The sequence below is a fragment of the Solenopsis invicta genome, chromosome 15 (genome assembly GCF_016802725.1).
Source record: "Solenopsis invicta isolate M01_SB chromosome 15, UNIL_Sinv_3.0, whole genome shotgun sequence".
Taxonomy (NCBI): domain Eukaryota; kingdom Metazoa; phylum Arthropoda; class Insecta; order Hymenoptera; family Formicidae; genus Solenopsis; species Solenopsis invicta.
This window is the reverse complement of record NC_052678.1, coordinates 3,135,721-3,153,180: the sequence shown is the minus strand read 5'-3', so window position 1 is coordinate 3,153,180 and position 17,460 is coordinate 3,135,721. Positions and strand designations below refer to the sequence as shown.

The window sequence follows — 17,460 nt, the reverse complement described above, 5'->3', positions numbered from 1 at the left end:
CTCAATATCGAACGTAGTTAATTTTGATCTCGAAAAAAACTGGTGAAAAATTAAACATTTAGACTTTTTGCAATTTTGCTTCTTCGTCAGAAAACTCAAGGTGTCTTTTTTCTTAAAGGCATACTATCAAGAATTATGTTTGATTGTCAGAAACGTTTATCACATGAAACAAACACAGGATTTAGTGCTCTTTGTGTGTTAATTTATTGCACTAATTGCAATGTTATTTAACTCCAGCAGTTTAGCAAGATATAATTTTTCTGCTAACTTTCAAGAAAATTAAAATGCTTATTAAAGAAAAACAATTATAAATAAAGTGCTGACGCTATAATTTAGTGTTAATTATACGCTTTCAAAATATACACCATGAAATCTTTGTGCTCATCCTTTTTGACCAAAAAACCGCTCCAAACGTGGACACGTACAAGAGTAAAGTGTGAGTTAGTATGTATGTTAACAAGTAGACGAGCTCATTTATGTCAGCAACAAAATGATGTAAAATAATAGGCCAAAATAACGAGCAATATTACAATTTTATTGGATTGTAAGTTTAATTTTAAATCAATATTAACGAATATCAATCTTGGAACATGTTTCGATATAACTTGATCTTCCTCAACCGACGCATACACATAAAATAAATATTGAAAAGAATATTCGAGTACAAAAAGATAAACATTGAGATGTATAACGAACTAGTTCTAGTAATTTATATTTTTCATTATCAGGACTTATAAATTTATTGGGTATGTCATTTAATTTTATTAAAGTATCATAAATATCAAATAACATAATAATTCCTGAAAAAATTTCTCATTTCATCGATCGTCTTTAATGGTAACAATACCGTCACCAAATCTTTTTCATCTTTATTAGAAACTGGTAGTTATTTAGTACAAAAAGTACTTTGCAAATTATGATGCTTGAAATGCACAGTACTTCCGGCATTAGAATTATCCGTGTCATTAAGTGTACAGCGTGGAGGTTGCCCGATTGGATTTACATCGCTTTTGTGCGCGCGCTTGTGTGTGTGTGTGTGTGTGTGTGTGTTGCGCGTGTGTGTGTGAGCAGGCGCGCAACGTTTCGGTTCTATTTAACCATTATCATCCAAAATTTAACACAACAATTTATCTAAATCACCCTGCTACTTAATTTTTACCTTTATATATTTATCATTTTTTTAAATAGTTTTTGGAGACTAAATATTATATTGTATTTAACTTATTTCAATTTATATGAATATGAAGAATACCTACGGCACATCGATACCTGCTCGAAGATTAGGCGGGCAGCTCAGTTTTAAGGGGCCTGCAAGCGGTGTGAGGGGCTTGAGGGCAGACAGTAATATTCTTTTTTACTATTTTCACAAATGCGGAATAGCATCTGGAATAGCTTTTCTGTTATTCGTTTAAATAAGAATGCAACTAGTAATTTTGTGTCAATATAATATAATAATTAAATTAAATATGAAAAAATTTCGGAAAATCTGTTTAATAAAAAACGTCTACATGACCCAATTTTCAACTATATGTTATCTGGATAAGAGAAGACAATAGTGACGTTAATTATTTTTTTTAATTATATATTTGCAAAACTACATCTAATAGAAACGAAATTTTCGAGTGGTTGAAAAGGATTTGAAATACTTACCTATTAATATCAACCATCGGCATTGACGTCGAATAGATGTGCACTCATGTAGTCGGCGCCCTTGGATGAAAATAAAAGTAAATTTTAATCAGTCAACTGATCACGGTCAACCTGTTATATAACACGGACCCAAGGACCCAGGACCCGCAGACTTCCATTAATAACGTGCTCTGCCGGAATCCTGCTGACACGAAAAGATTTATTTCATGGAAGTGATTGTCGTGCCCCGAGGAATTAGGATCCGGTTGTTCCAAGGTCGCCCCATGTCCGACGACTGTAGCTCTATTCTCTAACTCAGAGTTCGCAACGATCTGCGCATTTTGGGCCGATTCCTTTTAAGCGACGTTCACTTTTACCCCCGCTTCCGCTCGCCGATGGTCGAGCTCGCGATCACGCGAGCGGCGCTCTGCCTCAGGAGCATCCGTTAAAAATACGCTAGTAGCGTACCTTTCGAGAAAAACTTTTTTTTAACTTAATTTTTATAATAACAATAATGTACGGTAATTAGAATTTAGACAATAGCTTTCTACATCACCCTTATGCAGTACATATTTTATTTTCTTTGATTTTTTAGTGGACTAGGCCTACTTGGGAAACCACATAAAAAAAACGCATCAATAATAGTACCTCATGTGTGATGTGGAAAGCTATGTACGGTAATTAGAATTTAGACAATAGCTTTCTACATTACCCTTGAGGTACTTTAGTAGAAGGGCATATATTCAACATACTTCTGAGATGGAAACGCCCCTGAGGCCACAGCGCTCGGCGCGCGATCGGCAGCTCGGTACGCGGGGTATATGAGACTCGCCGACCTAGACGTGACCGGCATACTCACCGGCAAAACCCAACTTTTTTTTGCGTCTGATCTCGAGACGGATCACGGAATCGAACTAAACATGCACCGCGAAGCCTAACCTACCCTAACCCAACGACGATGTTTTACGTAAGCAGTAAACCTGGCTTGGCCTACGCGAAGTGCTCCCAATACTTTCCTGGGATTCGGCCGCCCATCAATAACCCCCATTCCCCTTCGCTAACAACTCCGACGAATAGGCATTGAATATAGGCGCCGAAAATCTGCGCATTTTTGCATTTAAAATTTTTACATGCACTGTTATCTGTTTATCTTTACTTTTCCGTTTACATTAGTAGAAAAAATTGCTATTATATACGCGAACATTATTCGACAATATCAAAAAGTAGCTGATATTATCGTGATGACGATAATACACTGCTTACAGATGTTATTTATTTATACAGTTTTGTAATTTGCAAAAAAATTTCATATGTGCTATTGTTTTTTAATCTATATTTTTTCGTGTATTGTAATAGAAAAAATTTCTGATGTGTGCATATTTATTTTTAACAGAACATAATGACGGATGTAACAACAACGATAATACATTGTTTGGCAATGATAATATCATTTATTTATCATCAGTTTCGCAATTTGCAGAATATGGGATTTAAATACATTTTAGGTAAGCTAATTAGAACTACATAGAATCATTTTTACTGTTTATGCACATTCTCAGGATTAATTAAATTAATATTTCTTTAAAACTTACATAAATTAAAAGTTTATAAAATTAAGCTATTTTAAAAGTTACGTTTAACAGGCCGTGTTTTGAATGATTTATTTGACATGAGCACAAAGATTTCATGGTGTATATTTTGAAAGCGTATAATTAACACTAAATTATAGCGTCAGCACTTTATTTATAATTGTTTTTCTTTAATAAGCATTTTAATTTTCTTGAAAGTTAGCAGAAAAATTATATCTTGCTAAACTGCTGGAGTTAAATAACATTGCAATTAGTGCAATAAATTAACACACAAAGAGCACTAAATCCTGTGTTTGTTTCATGTGATAAACGTTTCTGACAATCAAACATAATTCTTGATAGTATGCCTTTAAGAAAAAAGACACCTTGAGTTTTCTGACGAAGAAGCAAAATTGCAAAAAGTCTAAATGTTTAATTTTTCACCAGTTTTTTTCGAGATCAAAATTAACTACGTTCGATATTGAGACCAATGAAATTACGTCGATTGTCGGAATTCTATGCAAAAATGTTTTGACACTCGACGCGCGACGTCACGAAAATGGTGAAATGTCAAGGAGAAACTTCCCGCATATAAATTGGAGTACTTTAGGTGTGAACGCATTCAATTTCACATTCTTTCATTCGATCTTCATCAGCATCTCGTCTGTCGCATTGGATAAAATAGAAATATTCATGCTATGACTAGTGCGTTGAACCGAGCATGAAAGGCGAGTGTTGCAATGTACAACTGGTTTTTCGGATTCTCTCTCACGTTTGCTTGTCGCAGCGTTTCAATTTATTGATTGATGGCCTATCCTAACAAAAGTGATCGACGACGCCAAGCAGCCGTTCGATAAAAATAAAATGGTCTATTGAGTTGCAAAATAAATTCAAGTTACATGCTATTAGTTGAACAAAAAATTTCTAATACTACTACTAATGACATATTATTCTGAATAATTATAATTTGTTATAATACTTACAATAAGAGCAATTCCGCGTGAAGCGGATCAGTCATCTCTCACAAACTTTTTCTTTTGCTATCAATGGTTATTAATAATAAGTTGCAAATTTTTGCATTATTTAATATATATTATAAATACCAGTAGCAATAATTAACGCAATAATATGTAAATGAATACTAACAAGGAAAGGCACCGCCTCAGATTTAAACGAGCTTTTAAGGGGTAACACCACTGTAGAATTTTTGAAAAATCAATTTTTTTATTTCTTTATAAACTGCTTTGTACCTTCTAGAATGAGTTAAAAAAAGTGTTACAAAATTTCTTTTTTAAAATTCGCACTCCTTAAGTGTATTGGATTGCTTCAAAATGACCACCTACGGCACATCGATACCTGCTCGAAGAGAAAGGTGTCGGTCGGCAGCTCAGCTGTAGGTGGGTTGCAAGCGGTGTGAGGGGCTTGAGGGCAGACAGTAATATTCTTTTTTACTATTTTCACAAATGCGGAATAGCATCTGGAATAGCTTTCCTGTTATTCGTTTAAATAAGAATGCAACTAGTAATTTTGTGTCAATATAATATAATAATTAAATTAAATATGAAAAAATTTCGGAAAATCTGTTTAATAAAAAACGTCTACATGACCCAATTTTCAACTATATGTTATCTGGATAAGAGAAGACAATAGTGACCTTAATTATTTTTGTTAATTATATATTTGCAAAACTGCATCTAATAGAAATGAAATTTTCCAGTGGTTGAAAGGTATTTGAAATACTTATTAATATCAACCATCGGCATTGACGTCGAATAGATTTGCATCCATGTAGTCGGCGCCCATGGATGAAAATAAAAGTAAATTTCAATCGGTCAACTGACCACGGTCAACTTGTTATATAACACGGACCCAAGGTCGCCCCATGTCCGACGATTGTAGCCCTATTCTGAACTCAGAGCTCGCAACGATCTGCGCATTTTGGATCGATTCCTGAAGCGACGCTCACTTTTCCCACGGCTTCCGCTCGCCACCCGAAGGTCGAGCTCGCGATCACGCGAGCGGCGCTCTGCCTCAGGAGCATCCGTAAGTTAAAAATACGCTAGTAGCGTACCTTTCGAGAAAAACTTTTTTTAACTTAATTTTTATAATAACAATAATGTACGGTAATTAGAATTTAGACAATAGCTTTCCACATTACCCTTGAGGTACTTTAGTAGAAGGGCATATATTCAACATACTTCTGAGATGGAAACGCCCCTGAGGCCACAGCGCTCGGCGCGCGATCGGCAGCTCGGTACGCGGGGTATATGAGACTCGCCGACCTAGACGTGACCGGCATACTCACCGGCAAAACCCAACTTTTTTTTGCGTCTGATCTCGAGACGGATCACGGAATCGAACTAAACATGCACCGCGAAGCCTAACCTACCCTAACCCAACGACGATGTTTTACGTAAGCAGTAAACCTGGCTTGGCCTACGCGAAGTGCTCCCAATACTTTCCTGGGATTCGGCCGCCCATCAATAACCCCCATTCCCCTTCGCTAACAACTCCGACGAATAGGCATTGAATATAGGCGCCGAAAATCTGCGCATTTTTGCATTTAAAATTTTTACATGCACTGTTATCTGTTTATCTTTACTTTTCCGTTTACATTAGTAGAAAAAATTGCTATTATATACGCGAACATTATTCGACAATATCAAAAAGTAGCTGATATTATCGTGATGACGATAATACACTGCTTACAGATGTTATTTATTTATACAGTTTTGTAATTTGCAAAAAAATTTCATATGTGCTATTGTTTTTTAATCTATATTTTTTCGTGTATTGTAATAGAAAAAATTTCTGATGTGTGCATATTTATTTTTAACAGAACATAATGACGGATGTAACAACAACGATAATACATTGTTTGGCAATGATAATATCATTTATTTATCATCAGTTTCGCAATTTGCAGAATATGGGATTTAAATACATTTTAGGTAAGCTAATTAGAACTACATAGAATCATTTTTACTGTTTATGCACATTCTCAGGATTAATTAAATTAATATTTCTTTAAAACTTACATAAATTAAAAGTTTATAAAATTAAGCTATTTTAAAAGTTACGTTTAACAGGCCGTGTTTTGAATGATTTATTTGACAGCTACGCTGAACTGTGTTACTTTACTATCCATTTTAATGATTTAATAATACCCAAGTTTTGATGCAAAAAACTATTATTCACACATATTTGAGTAACTATAAAAAATTTTTTTGCGCACAATGATTAATTGCTGGATTAAAACAACTGATCTATTTTACGAGCACATAAGTAAGATAAACATCAGCATTTCGCGCAATAACACAATTTGTTTCATTTTTGTATGATTTCGTGTGACAATAGAATCTTTTTTTTCGCGAATATTAAAAATACTAAATGTTTTGGCCGGTACGCCAACGATGTAATTACGCGGAAAGAGATGCCTACTAATTATGCAAAACTGGACCATTCATAAAACCGGTTCTTCCCGAGCGGCGCGTTAAAGCTCACGTTACGATAGCGAAGAGTAAAAATCTCATATTTCAGTTTCTAAATTTGTATGCCATTTTTAACGTTACATAATGTTATGCTCGCTGGTACACACTGACAATTTAATTTATAGCGATACCGCGTTGGATACCAGCTCGGAACTCTGTCACCTGCTGATGACCTTACATTAATATAGTAATAATTAATCGGCGAAAGATAAAGAAATACAATAGTGTTACATTCCGTTCACTCGCGAACAAATGAATCACGACAATCTGTATTTTCTTCACACATAGATATTTCACATCAAAGTTATGTCCCGATTCTCGATTTAGTACGTCTCACGTCCTTGTTTATGTCAAAGAACCAACACGTGTAATTAAACCTGCAAGACCACCCAAAAGACGAAAACTATATTTGAAGGCACCGACATCATTAAGTTGTCCTAAATTATTTTAAAAAATAATTTTGAAATAATAAGTAATCTAATAAATAGTTTCCTTCTTCTCTTTATATAAAGAGCCAGTAAAATCTTTTCATCTTTTTTATAATCAAATTCAAATCCTCGAAAAGAGAGTCGTTATCAAGGTCGTTTCTAAGATTTTGTAGCTGATTCGTGACTTATTACACGTGTACATACTAGTAATAGAATCTTGAGCAATTATTTCTACAATTCTTTTTTTCATTCCGATCGTTCTTATTCGACGATTACGACCTACGTCAACTTTTGATGCCGACATCAAACAATTACTATTTAGAATTCTGCGGTCCAGTCGGTTAAAAAGTTTTGCAATCAGGATGCATACGATTTGGATAACGTACTGCATATAATCTTGCTGCACGTATACTTACACAGTGTGCTTTACCATAAATTAAATACATATCGGCGTATTTGTTGTTATTATAATGATGCATTCTTCTTTTATAAACAATAATTTTCTTTTTATAAACAATAATTTTAAACAATAATATGCTTAGTCGCAAAAGGAAATCATGATAGATGCAATTTTTTTCATTATTTTTTTATATTTGTGTATTTGATACATCTCAACTTTCCCAGAGGTGGCACCAGACATTACAAACTTTATGAATATTTTACTGGTCGCATCATCTAAGTATTTCACATAAAAGTAACTTTTTGTGAAAAAAAAATGTACCGATATAACAACGAATACAATGATATGTTTAGTTTACTGTGAAGCAAATTGTATAAACGTGCGTACGGAAAGATTGAATGCGAAGCATTATCCAAATTGCATGCATTCCGATCGAAAATCTTTTGAGCATTAGATGATCTCGGAATAGTAGAGGAGAAGAAACACCCATGTTTATTTTATATGTAATTAAGTGCTGAAATATACTTTTCAAAAGTTTAGAAGTGTTCAAGAATAAAAATGACTTATAACTTAATTGTTAGCTGTTGTGCATTAGTGTACTGGTAAAACTACAAAAAGTTGTCAAACGAATAAGTCTATAAGCAATTGTTAGAATTCATCACTTAATAATGAAAATAACAGGAGTAGCGGTAATATCCGCAGTAGCCTCCTTCTCTTCTAATTAATAAAACTATGTTGAAACTGATGGTGATCGTCGGATAAGAATGATCGAAACAAAAGAGAAAATTTTAGAAATGATTGAAGACAATAAATTTACATTTGTGATAAGCAATTAGATGTTAATAACAGTTTACAAAATATTGAAAAATGAACAGTTACTTCCGTTTCATCGTACATAGATACAAAGACTAAAATCTAAGAAATTATCTATACCAGGGATGGGCATGATTGACTTTTAATGATTAACGATCGATGAATAAAAATTTATTTGTTATTTAGCCTTTTGTAAATGATGAATAAAAATTTATTTGTTATTCCGCTACTTGAAAATGATGAATAAAAATTTAAACGTTATTTAGTCACTCTTGAATAATGAATAAGCACTTATCTTCATTTAATACATCTTGAATAAGGAACAAAAATTTTTTTTCCTATTCAATTCTCTTTGAATAACGAAATAAACGACTTAAATTATTATTATTTTTATTCTATAAATTCCATAATAAATGTAATAAATATATTATATTAAAAATTTTAAAAACTATGTTAACCGATAACATTTTTTTTTCAAATGCTCCTTTACATTCTTTAATTATCAGTAAAATAATTTTAAATTATTAAAACATATATGATCAGTTAATGCTGAGGTACTTATTTATTACGAACAAAATTATAAATTAATCTTTATTTGGTATTCAGAATTTATAGAATAAAAATAATAATAATTTCAGTTGTCTATTTTGTTATTCAAAGAAAATTGAATAAAAGAATAATTTTTTGTTCCTTATTCAAAATGTATTGAATAAGGAATAAGTATTGAATAAAGAATAATTTAGTCAAGAATGACTAAATAATGTTTAAGATTTTGTTAGTAAGAAGACTTACTTCGGTCGCAGCTAGATCTTAGTGCTTATATTTATTTGTGTAATTTTATATACTTCTTCGAATTTAAGCAGAATGTGCGCCAAATTAATTTTCGGTCGTAACACAGCATAAATCGAATAAGAGTTAGTAATATCACTATTTATATTAAATTGATTAATTTAATATAATAACTGATGTTATTGATGAAATTATGTTAACCAATAACGTTTTTTTCAAATGCTCCTTTACATTTTTTAATTATTAGTACAAAATCATTTTAAATTATTAAAATATATATGTTCAGTTAATGCTAAGGTAGTTATTTGTTATGAACAAAATTAAAAATTAACTTTTATTTGTTATTCAGAATTTATAGAATAAAAATAATAATAATTTCAGTTGTTTATTTTGTTATTCAAAGAGAATTGAATAAAAAAATAAATTTTTGTTTCTTATTCAAGATGTATTGAATAAAGGTTGTATTGAATAAGTGATTATATTCATTATTTAAGAATAACTAAATAACGTTTAAATTTTTATTCGTCATTTTCAAGCAGCTAAATAATGATGAAATTTTTATTCATCATTCACAAGTGGCTGAATAACTAATAAATTTTTACTTATTATTTGTGAGATGCTGAATAACAAATAAATTTTTATCCATTATTTACAAAAGAACAAATAACGAATAAATTTTTATTCATTATTTATAAGATATTTGTTGTAGAGGCGTTTATTGCGGAATATTAGCGAATAGTATTCGCTCAAGAAAACACACTTAAGACACGATTATAATTATTGAAATAATTAATATTTTAAACGAATGAAATCAAAATTTTAAATAAGCAGTTGTGTAAAAAAGAAAATCGCGGGGTCTATACGCACGGGGAAATAAACAAAAGTGAGTTATTTGGGTTCGAGACACCAACGAAATGAGCCGCTTAGATATAAATACAAAGGCGCTTGTAACGCTAAAATATAAAAAAGAAATTATATCGAATTATATTTTCCGACAATATTGAATAACAAATAAACTTTATCCATTATTTACAAGAGGCCGAATAACGAATAAATTTTTATTCATCATTCACAAGTGGCTGAAAAACGAATAAATTTTTATTCATCGTTTATATGAGGCCGAATAACGAATAAAATTTTATTTATAATTCACAAGTGGCTGAATAACAAATAAATTTTTATTCGTCATTTATAAGAGACCGAATAACAAATAAATTTTGATTCATTATTTACAACGGGTTGAATAACGAAAAAATTTTTATTCGTTATTTGCAAGAGGCTGAGTAACGAATAAATTTTTATTCATCATTTATAAGAGGTCAAATAACAAATACATTTTTATTTATTATTTACAAGAATAACCGAATAACGAATAAATTTTTATTCGTGATTTTTTTATTATTTAAATGAAAAATTATTCAATAATGCCCATTCCTGGATACAAATAAGGTGTTATAGCCTAGCCATAACACGGTGCATGGCAACAAGAATCAATTACCATGACCCGAAAGTAAAACCATTTAGCAAGCACCTTCGCAATACGAGGCAAAATCAACAATCCCATAAATCCATCGGGCAACGACCGAAAATGTGTACGCGCGTACGCGCTAACAAAGCGGAAGTAATTGCGCCAAGCAGCGGCTTATGTTAGCGTAATCACTTCAGTATAAAAAGACCGCCCGACAATCGAGCAGCGCAGTAGCTTTTATGTATCTATACGCACTCTCGAAGCACTTTCAAAGCGCGCAATAGTTAGAGGGTTTCTAGCAATAGCTAATTCGGAACAACTTTCTAACAACTTCTACTAGAGTCCCTAGATTCGGAACGCACCTTTATGGATAATGCACCTTCATGGATAACGAAGTGTATCATGAACTGGCTGCAATAGGGGAGACCGGGGATAAAAGTTCCGATTTTAAGAAAATATCAAAAATAACTAGTAAAATAATTTGTTGTTCCTTTGACTATTGACTGATTTATCATCAAATTTATTGTATTTTAGGATTATAAGGTTAATTGTAGTATATTATCATTGATTTTTGTACAAAGTTATTTATAAGTGTCAGAGACAGAGAGGAACGTTTTACCCCTTCATGGGGTTAGTTGTTACCAAAAGCACTGGGGTAATTTGTTACCAAAAGATATAAAGTCATTTAAAGAAAAAAAGAAAACATCTTTTAATAAATCAAAACACGTGAATTACATTTATAATTAATATTTAATGAGGTAACGAGACAATCAGGTACATTAAAGCTAAACAACTGATATTTATATTTAATTATAATTATGTTAATAATCATAGAGTTTATAATAATTATAAACCACATTTGAAACTATATTTTATCTCATTTTTTTGTGACAAACATTTGTATTTATAAGATCAGTACTTTGAAATGATCTTTACGATCCTTCTAAATAATAAATTTAAAAATCTAATCTAAATAATAATAAAATAAAATAATGATCAGCTTTTTAGGAAAACAATATTAAGATAATCTTTGTAATCTTTTTACGTACCTAATTTAAATAATGATAAAATAAAAATGTAATCAACCTTTTAGAAGAACAATAAAAAGTTAAATATTAAAAACTTAAAAAAGAAAGCAGAAATAAGAACATTTTATTAAAATAAAAAATTTTTTACCTATGAAAATATGGCGCTACTGGATAAGAAAAGCAAGGAAAAGAATTGGCAGAACGAATGCAATAAATGTAACACTTGTAAAATATGCGTTTTAAAAACAATTAGAAGTAAGTTACAGATTAAGTTTCTTTAACATTTAAGTAACATTGTAAGTTATTATAATTTTCTAAGTTACTATTATACTTTACAACATTTGATTATTAGATAGATATTTAAATATCTAAGAGCGTCAAGTTTTTGTAGTTTAAAAATTTTTTATTTTAATAAAATTTTCTCATTTCTGCTTCCACTTTAATTCTTTGACACTAAATGTTGTATATTCCATTAAAACTTTTCCTGTCTTTTGTTATATGTCCGCATCCTATAATAAAATGAGAATCGATATAGACAACTGCACATATGCGACAGGGCAAATTTTTCCAAGGTAACAGCGTACCCCAAATTACGGTAACAACTAGCCCCATTCGACACATGTAACATCTTGATACAATTTTTTGCCTACATATTAAAATAGACGAATAAACACTAGTGTATCATATTTCTGAATGTCTATCCATCTACATAAACACAATAAATAATAGGAACTACCTTAAATAAGCAAAATAGACCAAAAAATTACGATAGACAAATATTTACTTACTTGATTTACGAGCATGTCTTTGCACAGACCGCGGCGTAAATTAAGTTAAACGCTATTTGCAATATTAAGATAGTTGCCGCACTTGCGTGATCGGTTGTTGTTTCGTGACGTACTTAGAACATATCGCTATTTTTTTTATGTTGAAATTATAATCACCGTAACATTGTACCCCAGGAACATCTTACCTCGGCCTCTCCTACTTGGTTTTGAACATCATAAAGACCGGAAAGGTTCCCAGGCACGTAGCGTTCATCATGGATGATAACAGACGCTACGCGCAGAAACGAAACATGACAAAAAAGGAGGGACACTTAAAGGGGTATGTATCTTTGAGAAAAGAGTTTGCAAATGCTAATCTGTATATGTGTTACATATTTTATTTGTGACAGGTTTGATAAAATGATTGAAACGTTGAATTGGTGCATGGACCTTGGTATCAAAGAAATCACAGTTTATGCGTTCAGCATAGGCAACTTTAATCGTAGCCAAGAGGAACTTGATGGCCTCATGGATCTCAGTAGGCAGAAATTTAACAACCTCTTAAAAAATATATATGTATTTTAAATCAAGCGTTACAATGCGGCACAATTTTAAATCTTCCCAAGCAGGAAAGAAATAGTTAAAAAATGTTTTTTAAATGTTTATTTTTTTTTAATATTCCTTTTCTCAACTTATTTTGGAAAAAAAATATTTATTTAACATTTATTTAACATTTTTTTTTACTGAAGAATTATTTTAAAAATTATTATCTCAAAAATACGTTTTTAAAACGTTTATTTAATATCATGTAAACATTTATTTTTCATAAATTAGTTATTTCAGAAAATGATTTTAGTTAACATTTTTTAAACGTTTAATTAACGTTTTATAAATATTTATTTGTCATTAATAATTCATTTGAGATAACGATTTTACAAAATATTTTTTAAATGTTTATTTAATATTATGTAAACATTTATTTGCTATTAATTGTAGGTTAGAAAAAATGATTTTAATTAACATTTTTTAAACGTTTATTTAACGTTTGGTTAATATTTAGTTTTCATTAATTATTTGTTATCGAAATAATTTCAGTTAACATTTTTTAAATCTTTATTTAACATTATGCAAACATTTATTGCTCATTAATTTTTCATTATACAAAATAATTTCAGTAAACATTTGCGTAACGTTTATTTAATATTTTTTTAATTTACTTTGTTTTTTTATATGTACTAGCAAAACAAGCGCGCGTTACACAACTTTCGATATTATATATAAGCTTCAAATTATAAATTTACTATTAACCCTGGATATACATAACGTGAAAATGCGATCTCTGCGATAACAGTAGCTCGCGATCAGTGTGTAGCGCGGGAGAACCAAAATCAGCATTACGAAAAAGCGTTAACAATAAACTTTGAGAAAGATACAATTATCTATTTATAATATCGAATAACATGCACTTTTTCAGATAGAGAAAGATAGGAGAAATATTTTTCAAGTTTTTATTTTTTATGAATTATTCATTTCAAAAAATAATTTTATTTAACATTTTTTAATGTTTATTTAACATTATATAAATTTGCTTTTAATTATTCACTTGAGAAAATGATTTCAGTAAATATTCATATAACATGTACTCAATATTTCTTTAATACTTTTTTAATGTTTATTTTTTATGAAGTACACCCACGGTAATTGATTCTGTCCTTCAGAATATTTTTTAAAGAATATTTTTTCGCGCATTAGAGTATTGATTGGATACAAATATTTTTATCCAAATCAAATGGAAGAATAAATTTTCAAAATCATAATAATGCGCAATGTACATACAATTAGAAAATGGTTTTAAATATTCACTTACTCATTAAATTAGTTTAAAATTGATTTGTATTGATCAATTTTTTTATATTGATCAATAATGTTTGATTAATCATCATTCATAATCAATCATAATCATTCAAATGTGATGATTATGAATCGTAATTGTAATAAATTTTAGTGAAAGAATCAGTTTTTGAGTGTACATAGAATGTCGTTTTATCACAATAAATAGGTTTTTTGTCATTGTTCTACATTAAAAGACTCCATACGATTTGAGTAAGAAAAAAACATCGGTTAAATTTTTTATTTTACAGTTTTCTGACGAAAATTCAATTAATTGATAATATTTTTTTTACATAAATTGTATGGAATTTTTTCCAAATTTTGTATTTACTATGGTATAAAAACTTAAAATTTCTTTCGTTATGAATACCCCCCCACACACACACACACACCACACACACACACACACACACACACACACACACACACACACACACACACACACACACACACACAAAAATTTTGATTTATTTCTGAGATGTAAAATGTGACGAAGTTTAAATCTAAAAACAATGTTTAATCTAAATGTCTATAAAAATTGTGCAGTATAAAAATAGTAAAAAGTAAATAAGATATTAATATAAGGAATTTGAAAAATTATTAGACAAGTTAAATAAATATAAAAAAAACTATGTTCTATACAATTGTATATAAGTTTAGAGAATTTAAAGTTTTAATATTTACTACTACATGCAATATTAATTATTAAATAAAGTAATTTTAAAATCTAATAACTTGATACTTTAGCATTAGAAAAAAATGACAAAAAAATAACAAATCGTTATTTTCAAAGTAACGGTAACGGTAACGAGTTACTTTTATAAAATCACTGACGAATAACGTTAACGAGTTACTTTTTACAAAATGTAACGCGTTATTTTTATAAAATAACGTGCCTAACCCTGATTTTTAGAGACATATTGATGGATGCTGGAGTGTGCTTTCGTGCGTTTGGAAATTTGTCCTTGATCCCAGAAGATATAAACCAATTAATGGCTCAAATTGTAATTGCCACTAAGGATAATAATAAAGCATTTTTAAATTTTGCTGTCGCTTATACGTGTAAGTATATGATCATCGTAAATCATATTTATATATGCACTCACTTTTATATTTTGTACTAAATGCAAATGAAAATTTACATTTTTTTCCAATGTTACGTAAATACGTAATTTAGAAATATATATTTTTATATTTTTTTATGTTTGCAGCAAGGGATGAACTTACTCATGCAATTACAGATATTGCAACGGCTGTAAAACATAATGAAATCTTACTAGAAGATATTACCGAAGAGTTAATATCTGACTATTTGTACACTTACCAATCCTCAAATCCAGAGTTATTGATTCGTACGTCTGGAGAATGTCGACTTAGCGACTTTTTGGCAGGTAAGAGAACGTACTTTATTCTTGTGACTTAAATATATATTTCTTCTCATAACTTATCAAAACAGATCTGCATTTAAATAATTTTACTAATTTTTTTTTAGCTTTCCAACGCTTGCCTCTACTTTACTGATACCTTATGGCCTGAATTCAACTTATGGAACTTGCTCGGTGCAGTCTTTTATTATCAAAAATGTTATTATATGTATTATGTATTTAGAAAAAACTCCCTTTTCTCGTAAAACAGCATTTTATAGTATTCCAACTTTAGACAGAGTATATGCGAGTAACATCCGCAAACCGACCTGTTCGAACGCATTTTGTCCAGTTTTTTTATGTAAAATAGTCACAAAAATTTCCACTTACATACTATATGGATCGCATTTGCCCTAACAAAACTTTGCTGCCGTGACGTTCGAATTCTAGTTGATCAAAAAAGTTGGTCAAACATATCAATCGAAAGAGGAGATTTCAAACTTTTTTTACGTCTTGCTCCGAACCTCCTATCTCATTCCGTCTTCAAATAGCAAGCGTTCAAAGCTTCATGTGGGGTCAGATCCACTTACGTGTTTAAGAGTTAAATTAAGATTACATTAACTTAAGTTAAATTTAAAAGTTAATTTTAAATAATATTATTACATTAAATTAGATTACTCTATTTTATAATAGTAAAACAATTGCAATCATCCAAAATAAATTAAACATTTTGTTTTTAAATTGAGTTTAATGGCATTTTTATATGAAATAACAAAGAAATATTATTATTTAAATAAGATTACTTTTTCCTTTCACAATTTCTTTTTCTTACATAATCTTTTTACGTAAATACTTTTAACGTGGAAAATGATGTTTATGATTTAAGATTCATATGTATTTTAAAAATAACTATTTGAAGTTAAAAATTTGTTTATTCAAAATTAATTAAGTTAAAAAGTAAAACATTTATCTTTCTAATTGCACAACGTTTAACTTTTTGACTAGTTACTACTCAACCATGCATATACTGCTACATAAATAATTTATTATAAATTAATTTATTATATTGAAATAGCATATAAAAATGATAAGCCGTGTTTTAGATGATTTATTTGACAGCTACGCTGAACTGTGTTGCTTTCCATAGTGATTTTACTATCAATTTTAATGATTTTATAGTATCCAAGTTTTGATGCAAAAAATTATGATTTACACATATTTGAGTAACTATAAAAAATTGTTTTGCGCACAATGATTAATTGGTGGATTAAAACAACTGATTTATTATACAAGCACATAAGTAAGATAAACATCAGCGTTTCGTGCAGTAACACAATTTGTTTCATTTTTGTATGATTTCGTGTAACAATAGAATCTTTTTTTTCGCGAATATTAAAAATACTAAATATTTTGCCGTCAACGATGCAATTACGCGGAAAAAGATGCAAATACTAATTACTAATTATGCAAAACGGGACCATTCATAAAACCGGTTCCTCCCGAGCGGCGCGTTAAAGCCCACGTTACGAAGAGTAAAAGTCTTATAAAAAGCGATAGTGTTTCATGCGGACTACGGAGCGTTACATGATTTTGGCTTCTAAATTTGTATGCCATTTTAAACGTCACATAACGTTATGCTCGCCGGTACCAGAGAGAAACCTGAGAGAGGCCATGCCGTCGATTTTCGTGTGACGCTTTCTCTAGGTCGTATACCTTTTTTCCCGTAGCCGCTACGGACATACGTACACCAATCGAGCGGGAAAAAAGGTGGATCCAGCCATATCCCAAGCAACACAGTTAGTTTAAGAATACGTTTAATAAACGT

The 17,460-nt window shown here is 30.3% G+C and overlaps 1 pseudogene; it reads left to right on the top strand.

Moving 5' to 3' along the window:
• Positions 1-4,978: 4,978 nt before the first annotated feature.
• Positions 4,979-16,162, top strand: LOC120359647 (annotated as a pseudogene).
• The last annotated feature ends 1,298 nt before the right edge of the window (positions 16,163-17,460 follow it).